Raw genomic sequence first — 10,194 nt, forward strand, 5'->3', positions numbered from 1 at the left:
ATGTCAGGTGGGCACCTCCTTGTTAAGTCCTTGAACCTCTCCCATGCTTCATATAGAGTCTCACCATCTTGTTGCCTGAAAGTTTGAACCTCAGCTCTCAGCCTATTAATTCGTTGAGGAGGGTAGAATCTTGCTAAGAATTTGTTCACCACATCTTCCCAAGTTGTCAAGCTCTCCCTTGGGAAGGATTCCAGCCACTTGGCTGCCTTGTCTCTGAGTGAGAAGGGAAATAAGAGCAGTCTATAGGCGTCAGGATGAACACCATTAGACTTCACTGTGTCACATATTCTCAGGAAGGTGGTTAAATGTTGATTGGGGTCTTCTTGAACACTTCCTCCAAACGAACAGTTATTCTAAACAAGGGTGATGAGCTGTGGTTTAAGTTCAAAGTTATTGGCATGGATTGTTGGCTTTTGGATACTACTTCCACAATTACCTGGGTTTGGATTGATGTAAGAGCCCAAGACTCTTCTATCCTCCCCAGCATGATTTACTCCACCTCCTCTGCCATGGTTGTGAGTCTCTTCTTCATGATGATTTTCCATGTTTTCTTCCATGTTAGGTTCAAAGTATTCCTCAAAGTGTTCCTCCTCTTCTTCAGCACCAACTACACGTTTTTCTTTTGCTTCCCTCCTTAGTCTAAGGAAGGTTCTCTCAGGTTCAGAATCAAAGAAAGTTGAAGCCCCGCTTCTTCTCTCTGTCATACAACCAACAAGTACAAGCAAAGAAAATAGGTGCAGACAGTATTTGTGTCAGAATTACTGTTAGTTGTGGGTGGTGCAATATATCAAACAGTTAGTGGGTTAGCACACAGAATTGAAAATAACAAAGAAAAATAAACGAGTAGAGGGAGAAGGGAAGAAGGTTAACTAAAACAAAAAGTAAATCATTCAAACAGAGAAATGAAATTCACAAAATAAAAATGCTCAATCTAGTGATCTTCCAATTTAATCAATGTTGATGCAAAATCAATCCCCGGCAACGGCGCCATAAACTTGATGCGCAGAAAACTTGTCTCTCAACAAATCTCCCTTCGGCAAGTGTACCGAAGTTGTCGTCAAGTAAAAACTCACAATAGAGTGAGGTCGAATCCCACAGGGATTGATTGATCAAGCAACTTTAATTAGAAGAGTGTTCTAGTTGAGCGAATCCAGAATTTGGGTTGAGAGTTGCAGAAATTAAAAAGGCGGGAATGTAAATAACAGAAAAGTAAATGCTAGAATTAAAGGACTGGAAGTAAATGACTGAAAATAAATTGCAGAATTGTAAATGGGAATGGGGGATTTGCTCATAAAAGTAAATGACAGAAATTAAAGAGAATGGGTAAGATCAGAGATGGGGAGTTCATTGGGCTTAGGAGATGTTGCAATTCTCCGGATCAAGTTCATTTTCATCTCTTCCTCAATCAATGCACTCATTGATCTCCTTGGCAATCTTACGTGATTGAATTACAATTTCTTGCAATTCAATCTCTCAAATCTTGATCAATAGCCAATTCCTTGGTCAATTGCTCATGAGAAGAGATGAAGTATGGTCACTGATTATACCACATGCATTTCCCAAACCAAGTATTGAGAGGGTTATAGTCACATACCCATCCAAACCCAATTTGGTCCAGCATGAGAAAGCATTTCTAGCTTGATCTCTTCATTCCTCTTTCAAGGTTCAAAAGAGATCCAAGTTTGAATAGCTTCTCTTCCAAGATAACTACTCAGTTGGATGAAGATCGAAAGCTTTCAAGTAAAATCAAGAGGAAAGATAGAAGAAGAATAATGAAAATTAGTATTGATCCATCAATTTACAACAGAGCTCCCTAACCCAATGAAAGGGGTTTAGTTGTTCATAGCTCTTGAAAATGAAAACAAAGATGGAGAATACATCATAAAACTAGAAATTGCAAAGAAAGTAAAATACAGAGAGTAGTTCCGTTTTTCCCAGCTTCCAGAACTTCTTTACAATTCAAAGCTACTCCTATATATACTACTCTTCTCAGCTTCTAGTTTACTCTTCAAGTCTTGGGCCTTTGGATCTTGAGTTTGAAGTAGTTCTTTTCTTCATTTGGGCTTGGCTTTACTTGCAGAGAGAAAGTGCTAAGTGGGCAGAGACTTCAGCTCAGGACGTTAGGGGTGTTAATATTTAGTGAGAATATAAGTTTGAGAACGTTAGTAACACTTAACATTGTCACTAACGTTCCAATGCACCCCTTTGCCTTACGTTAAAACCCACGTTAACTAGGTTAACGTGGCTTTTCACGTTGCCTTGTTAATCCTTCGAGAACGTTAGTGACACTCAACATTGTCACTAACGTTCCAGTGTGCCCCTTCTTGTTTCACGTTAAAGCCCACGTTAACTAGGTTAATGTGGCTTCTAACGTGGTCCTTGCCAACCTTCGAGAACGTTAGTGACACTCAACATTGTCACTAACGTTCCAATGTGCCCCTGGGTCTCACGTTAGAGTCCACGTTAACTAGGTTAACGTGGCCTCTAACGTGGCCATCTTTAGCCATCCCAACGTTAGTGACAATGTTGAGTGTCACTAACGTTGGCTCATCCTTCATTCCTCATCGTTAGCTTCCACGTTAACCAAGTTAACGTGGAGGTTAACGTGACTCTTGGGGGTTGTATGGTTGCTTCAACGTTAGTGACAATGTTGAGTGTCACTAACGTTGTCGACAACTCTTCATCCTTTACGTTAGTTCCCACGTTAACCAAGTTAACGTGGGAGTTAATGTGGTACTTTGCACCATAGGCCAACGTTAGTGACAATGTTGAGTGTCACTAACGTTGGCTTCTCTTCCCCCTTTAACGTTAGAGGCCACGTTAACTAGGTTAACGTGGCTTCTAACGTGGCCACTTATGAGTACTTGCCAATGTTAGTGACAATGTTAAGTGTCACTAACGTTGGCTCAACTTCTCTTCTCCACGTTAGAGTTCACGTTAACTTAGTTAACGTGACTCTCTAACGTGGGCATTGATGGCTTTTTGAGAATGTTATTGGCAATCACTTTTCTCATTAATCTTGCAAGTTACCTCCCCTTTTCTTGCTTCCTTTTTGGTCCTGAAATCAAGCAATAAAGTGCATCAAAGCTCTAGTCCAAGTCATGAGTAATGCAACATAATATTTGTCATTAAACTTATGCAAAATCGTCATGAAATTATTTAAAATGCACAATGTATGCTTGAATCAAGGCGTACGTGAATAGTTACCTAAAACTAGCTTATTTCCTAAAGAAATGCATGAAACTAACCTAAAAACAGTAAAGAAAAGGTCAGTGAAACTGGCCAAGATGCCTTGGCATCAGCACTAGAGGCACAAATCCCGCAAGTGGAGTCACGACTAGGTAAAGTCAGCTGCACAAGAATACACGAGTAAGATGAACGCAACAACCGTGATCCTTGCGGCTTGCCACATTGGGGAACTGTTATGGCCCAGCTTAATAAGGATTGGAGGTCCACCCGATCTACTTCCAAACCCGGCGGGTCCCCGACCCGCCTAAGCCAACGCACCTCGCGTGAGGGTCTGGATAGCTAGTGGATGCTTCCAGACACAGGGGCCCAAATGAAAGAGCCCACCCGACGAGTACAGATAAAGGGAGGGGGACCTATTCCTCCCCTAGATATGTCATCCTTTTACCTTAATTAGCCGCCTCATCATACGGACGTTAACTTTAGCATCGGAGTATCCTTGTAGGTGGTCCCACACACCGATTTACCGACGATTGTGACCGCACTCCTCACCAAGCTCGCGTCCGGGTCCAGATTCTCAACATCCCACCGTTGCTCACACCTAGTCGTACAACCAACTGCCGATTTCAATGAGCAACCGAACATAAATAAATGGTGAAAAATCACACTTTACCCTTTCAAGTGAAATCTAAAATTTAGAGGATCTAAATCCTTTTTCAATAATTGCTAAATAGTCTTTATTTAATTTTATTTACAAATTAATCTTTCATCTTTTATTTAATTTTAAAATTTATTTTTATTTTATAATTACTATTTTATTATTCATCATTTATATCTATAACAATTAGAAATAACAAAAAAATAGATCTTCCATTAATCGTGACATTCATACATATGTTGCCAATGTGAATCAATGAGTATTTTTTATCTGTTAAATTCGTAAAAATTAAAAAAATTATGTTAGTTATTGGTTAAATCAATTTATTTAACACCAATTGATTGGTAAAAAATGAGTGGTGTCAAAAAATCGATTAGAAGTATAACACAATTGATTGAATTTTCTTTATTTCTTAACTCAATTATTGGAAAGAGTATAAAATCACAAGAATTTTCTTATCTTAGTTCATATGCAATATATGAATCAAGACCTACATAATACAATGCAATTCACAGGGCATCATCTCTCTGCCCAATAACTATCCCTTGAACTTGCAATCTCTTTTCATATGCTCCCATGCCCGATCTCTTTTCATACGAACCGAGCAAACCGGGCCCGTATTGGGACCAAGGCCCAATCCACTCATCTAAATAAAATGGATTAAGATCATCTCTCTCTCCCCATTCATGCATGCTGCATTGAAACACATGAGGGAAGGGTAGAAGAGAACAAACCCTTGGTCCTTGATTTCGATCTCACATAACTTTTGATTCGGAGCTTCGATTGACAAGCCGTCAGTAGCCATGCATTCGTCTTGGAATACTCTTCAAGACCCACTAAACAATTTGGTAAGAAAGTTGAGTTTTCTCACCCAGATCTTCTCATCTCAGTTTTGAAAATTGTTGAGCTTTGGTGTTGAGAATTTGTTGAATTTCGGGAAATTGTGAGATTTAGTTTAGGGATTAATTATAGTGATGTATGTGATTTAGATTTAATGTTGTTGGTAAAAAATCAAATTAGAGGTCAAACTTGTGAAATTGAAGCTTTGGATCAATTTTGGAAGCTAGGATTCATTGGTCAGAGGCGATGGTTGATAGCTTGTGTTGCGGGGAATGCTTGAGGTGTTTCGAGTTATCGGGAAATCGGCCAAGGTATGGTTTAGGTTTCTCGTATTTAATATATAATGTTCTGTGAAAACTTAGGTTAGGTGATCATAGGATAGGTGTGAATACATGAGTACGATATTTGCCTAGCTCCTTTAATTATGATTTTTTATATGGATTAAATATTTGTTGGTGGTTATTGTACATAATAAGAGTAGGATGATAAATGATGGGTTAACGATGTTTGGTATGATGAAAATGATAGATATGTATAGGTAAAGGATTGAGGATGAATTGCTGTTATAATTGTGAAGTTCATGCTTGAAAATTATATAGAAAGGAGGTATAGTTGATTATCGTAAGTTGTGGAGGCAGTATGGCTGTGATATGGTGTGTTGGTGAGTGGTTTGTAACTTTAAAATGTTGATTGAATTTGATTTTAGTAAAATGGAGGTTTAAGAGGTTTGGTGAAGTAAACTTGGAAAATGACGAATTAAGAATGAAAAGTGCGAAGATGTGACTGAATTAGAATTTAGGGGTGAATGTTGAGACTGGCAATGACTGGTATGGCTGGAATGGTCGAGATGGTAAGGTTTAGGGTGCGAACCCGCTTGCGTGTTAACTTGAAAACGAGTTTGGATGGCAAGTTGAGGACGGAAGTTCCCTCTCTTGTCGTGATGGGGATGTAGGAAAGGTGGAAAGACACTCTTCTTCGATGTGGAAAGGTACTCTCCTTCATTTATGATCCTCCTAGTGATGCGTAACTTAGAGACAAATGTCTGTGTTAGCTACCAGATGTGTCGGATTCTGGTGATTTAACCGACACGTGAGCTCACGACCAGTAGGACAGGCATGCATCATGTTGTATTTGTTTGCTGTTTGGGTGTAGATAATTGTTTTGTTTTGTCTATTTCATAATTTCTATTTAACTAGTAAATGTGATACTTGCTATAACTACTCCTTAAATGTGTTTGTCTTGTAATTGCTTGTGTTTGTGATTGTCTTTCCGTTTTGAGTACTTTGGTGGTGGACAAATAGTAATGATGATTTGTTTTGAAATGGGCCAGAGATTGGGTTGAGTTTATTTTGTCCAGAGACTGAGATGATTTGATTTGGGCCATAGGCTAAGAGTGGTTGGATAAGTTGTAAGGGTTGGTTTGCAATGACTTGTTAGTGAATGGTAAAATGTATAGAATGTTATGTTAGGTGTAAGTGAAAGTAAACTACATGGTTAGAGTTATATTGTGACTTGGGCACCTTACAGAGTTTTACCAAATTTATGGTTCAGTTTATCCCTTTAGGTGTTATAATCTGAGTGTCGGCGTTCTAGGATTACCTCTGGCTTTCCCGGAACCTTATTTATTATATATGTGGGCACCTTAACCATACTGAGAACTCCCGATTCTTATCCCATACAATATTGTTATTTTTCAGATGCAGGTTGAGAAGCACCACTCTGTATTCTGGAGACTCTGATGAAGCGAAGAACTCTTGGAACTTGATAAACCCCAATTTTGTGGTTTATCTTGTGCTTAATTTAGGGGATTTTATCACCTTTTCCCACATTTATTCAATGAAATAGCATGGTTTTGCAATTCTCCCTTGATTTGTGCTTAAATGTGAAAACATATTTTTTAGGCCTTAAAATAGCTAAATTTAATTCACTTTAATTCCATTCGATGCCTTGATATGTTTGTTGAGTGATTTCAGGTTCATAAGGCAAGTATTGGATGGAAGAAGTGAGGAGAGAAGCATGCAAAGTGGGAGAACCCTGAAGAAATTAAGGAACTGTAAAGTTGTCAAGCCTGACCTCTTCGCACTCAATCGATCATAACTTGAGCTACAGAGGTCCAAATAAGGCGGTTCCAGTTGCGTTGGAAATCTGAACATGGCCCACTAAAGATGAAATCATTGGGGGCGATTTCTAAAGCACTTTGGGCCCAATCCAACTTATTTCTAATGCTATTTCATGCAGAATTCAAGCTTGGGCAAGGGGGGAGCAATTGTTTGTAGTTTTGGCATCATGTAGGTTAGTTTCTAGAGAGAGAAGCTCTCTTTTTCTCTAGAATTAAGGTTCTTAGGATATTTCCATCTTAGATCTAGGTCAATTTTCATGTTCTCATCTTGTTTCCTTCATAATTTCTTGTTTCTACTCTTTGATTTTCATGATTTGTAGTGTTAATTTTCCTTTTATGCTCTCTTTTATGTTCATGGATGCTCTTGTTGGATTTGGTTCACATTTAATGAAATTTGATGTTCAATGTTCTCTTATTGATGATTTGAGTTGTTGATTTACTTTTCTTGCAATTGGTAGTTGGTAGATTTATTATTCTTGCACTTTTACTATGCTTTCCTTATACACCCACCAAGTGTTTGACAAAATGGTTGGTTGGGCTTTAGAGTAGATTTTGAGCATTCTTGGCTTGGAAAGAGTAATTGGACAATCTTGAGTCATTAATACCCAATTTAGATTGGTGATCTAGAGTTGTTAGTTAATATCATTTTCAATGACTCTAATCTCTTGCTAATTCAATTAGTGAGTTGATTAGGACTTTTGATTTGAGATTAACTAGTCTTGTTTGACTTTCTCTAATGGAAGATAACTTATACCTTCTTCCAACATTGGGGATGACGAAATAAGATAAATTCTTGTATTGTTATGATTAATGACTAGGATAGAAAGCCTATGATCTCAAACCTTGCCATGAATGTCTCTCTTTATTAATTGCTTTCTTTAATTGCTCTCTTTACTTTTCTTGTCATTTATTTTATTGCCCCTTTTATCAACCAAACCCCTTTGTTCTTCATAGCCAATAATTGACCACTTCATTGCAATTTCTTGTGAGACGATCCGGAGTCTAAATACTTTGGTTAATTCTTATTTGGGGTTTGTTCTTTGTGATAACCAAATTTTTGATTGGGAGGATTGTTTGTTGGTGTAGAACTATACTTGCAACGAGAATTCATTCATTTGTGTGAAATTCTATACCATCAACAAAAATTCACAAATCAGGACTCAGGGTTATATTTTTACTTATATTTATATATGTATTTAGATTCTCTACCTTGTATATTATGTTTGTCGCTGTTAGAGGTTGACTCGGAGAAACAGGTTGTCGTTTTCTGCTTTGAGTCATTTTAGGATCCTCTATATATATATATATATATATATATATATGTTCTGGCCGGTTTATCTTCGCGAACCGAATTGGAAGCTTTGTTAATTATATCTTTGACACTCCCTTTTTATATTTCATACAAATATATCTTACCTTTCTTCGTATGCAAGTTTCCGTTTACACGAGTGTTACGACTTTTGCTTTGAGCTTTCCTTCAAATGCTCATAGATATAAAACTTTTCAACTATTATTATATATATTTTTACTTTTAGAGGTTGTAATACCTCACCACCTCTGTCATATGACTTAAGCATAAGATTCTATGTGGTAGGGTGTTACATTATGGTATCAGAGCAGTTCGTTCCCGTAGAGCCTAGGGAATGGACTCACTATGCTTCTGAGCATACTCTGGCTGTGTGTACACGCTATTTAGGATGTCTGCTTGAGATATATAGCATAATAGTCTATGAGCATTACGTTTGGAGATTCAAAGCACTAGACTTTAGATATTAAGACTGATCACCTTAATATCAATTGTTCGGTATGGACAAGAACCAGATGGCGTCTTGTGGATGCGAGCAAGGTAGTACGATTGATTCTCAAGCTGCTCTGGAGAATATGGCTGCTGCTATGCAAGCTTCTGTTGAAGGAATGGAGCGAACAAACTAGAAATGGCGACAGAGACGGTAATGAACCTCGTAGTGGAGAAAATCAAGGACTCAAAACTTTTGCAGCTAAAGTAAAAGTCAATTGCGTTAATTAAAAAGGTAAAAAGATACAAGAAGATGTTTGGTGGAAGCAAGAGAAGGATTAAGTTCTTAGTAGTTGATAATCAGAGTAACGCTGCTAAAGTACAGTGAATTTGGTGGCTCTAGAATTGTAGAGACGAGAGAATAGAGACCTGGGATATGGAATGATTTCGAGGGCTTTCGTAAGGTCAAAGATAGAAAGCTTGAGTGTGTGGTTTAGGCTAAATTGATTTGACCCAGACTAGGAGATAGAACAATTGTTTAGTATTTGAAATAGTTGTGAACGACTTAAGATTTAAATTGAATTAGATGGCACTTATATAGGATAAGAAAATTTGTAATCATTAAAAAAGAGCTAGACGAAGCTAAGAGTAGAACAAACGGGTAGAGTTAGGCTTGAATTTGATTAAGTTTATGATGTTGTACCTGAGACTAGAGAATGTGAATTTGTGTTTGAATTCAGGTTGGAAGAATAGCAAAATGAATGATAAGAGGTCGGTTGGATATGAGAGAGCATATATGAAGTATTGAGGGCAAATTTTCGAGGGCAAAAATTCCTATTAGAGGGGTAGAATGTAAACCCCAAGTAATTAGTGAATAATTAGCTAATAAATTAATTACTAATTAAATAAATTAGAAAATAAAATTTTATGATTTAGTGAGGTAGAACTATATAAAGCAAGAATTTTGATACTAATTTTAAAGAATTTGGCCTAAGATTGGACTGAACGGGCCGAATCGGATAAACTGGGCCTGTATTGAGCCCAAGATCCAACCCACTCATCTAAACAAAATGAATTTAGATCATCTCTCTCTCCCCATTCATGCATGCTGCGTTGAAACACATGAGGGAAGGGTAGAAGAGAACAAACCCTTGGTCCTTGATTTCAATCTCACATAACTTTTGATTCGGAGCTCTGATTGACAAGCCATCAGTGGCCACGCATTCGTCTCAGAATCCTCTTCAAGACCCATTAAACAATTTGGTAAGAAAGTTGAGTTTTCTTACTAGATCTTCTCATCTCAGTTTTCAAAATTGTTGAGCTTTGGTGTTGAGAATTTGTTGAATTTCAGTATTTAGGTTCGAATTAGCTTGTGGGTTTTGTTGGGTTTGACTCACTTGAGCTATGGGCAAGGTAAGAACCCTAACCCTCTTGTGAAATTGTGAGATTTTGAGTTTAAAAATTAATTATAGTGATATATGTGGTTTATATTGAATGTTGTTGGTGAAAAATTAAATTGGAGGTTAAACTTGTGAAATTGAAGCTTTGGATCAATTTTGGAAGCTAGGATTCACTAGTGAGGGGCGATGTTTGATAGCTTGTGTTGTGGGGAATGCTTGAGGTGTTCCGAGTTATTGAAAAATCAGCCAAGGTATG

General features: G+C 37.6%; 1 non-coding gene across 1 annotated transcript; it reads left to right on the forward strand.

The window, feature by feature from the left end:
• Positions 1-104, forward strand: LOC112759952 (small nucleolar RNA R71). The gene has a single exon (XR_003180413.1). It is a non-coding gene; the product is annotated as a small nucleolar RNA R71 (small nucleolar RNA).
• The last annotated feature ends 10,090 nt before the right edge of the window (positions 105-10,194 follow it).

The sequence above is a fragment of the Arachis hypogaea genome, chromosome 16 (genome assembly GCF_003086295.3).
Source record: "Arachis hypogaea cultivar Tifrunner chromosome 16, arahy.Tifrunner.gnm2.J5K5, whole genome shotgun sequence".
NCBI classification, from domain to species: Eukaryota; Viridiplantae; Streptophyta; class Magnoliopsida; order Fabales; family Fabaceae; genus Arachis; species Arachis hypogaea.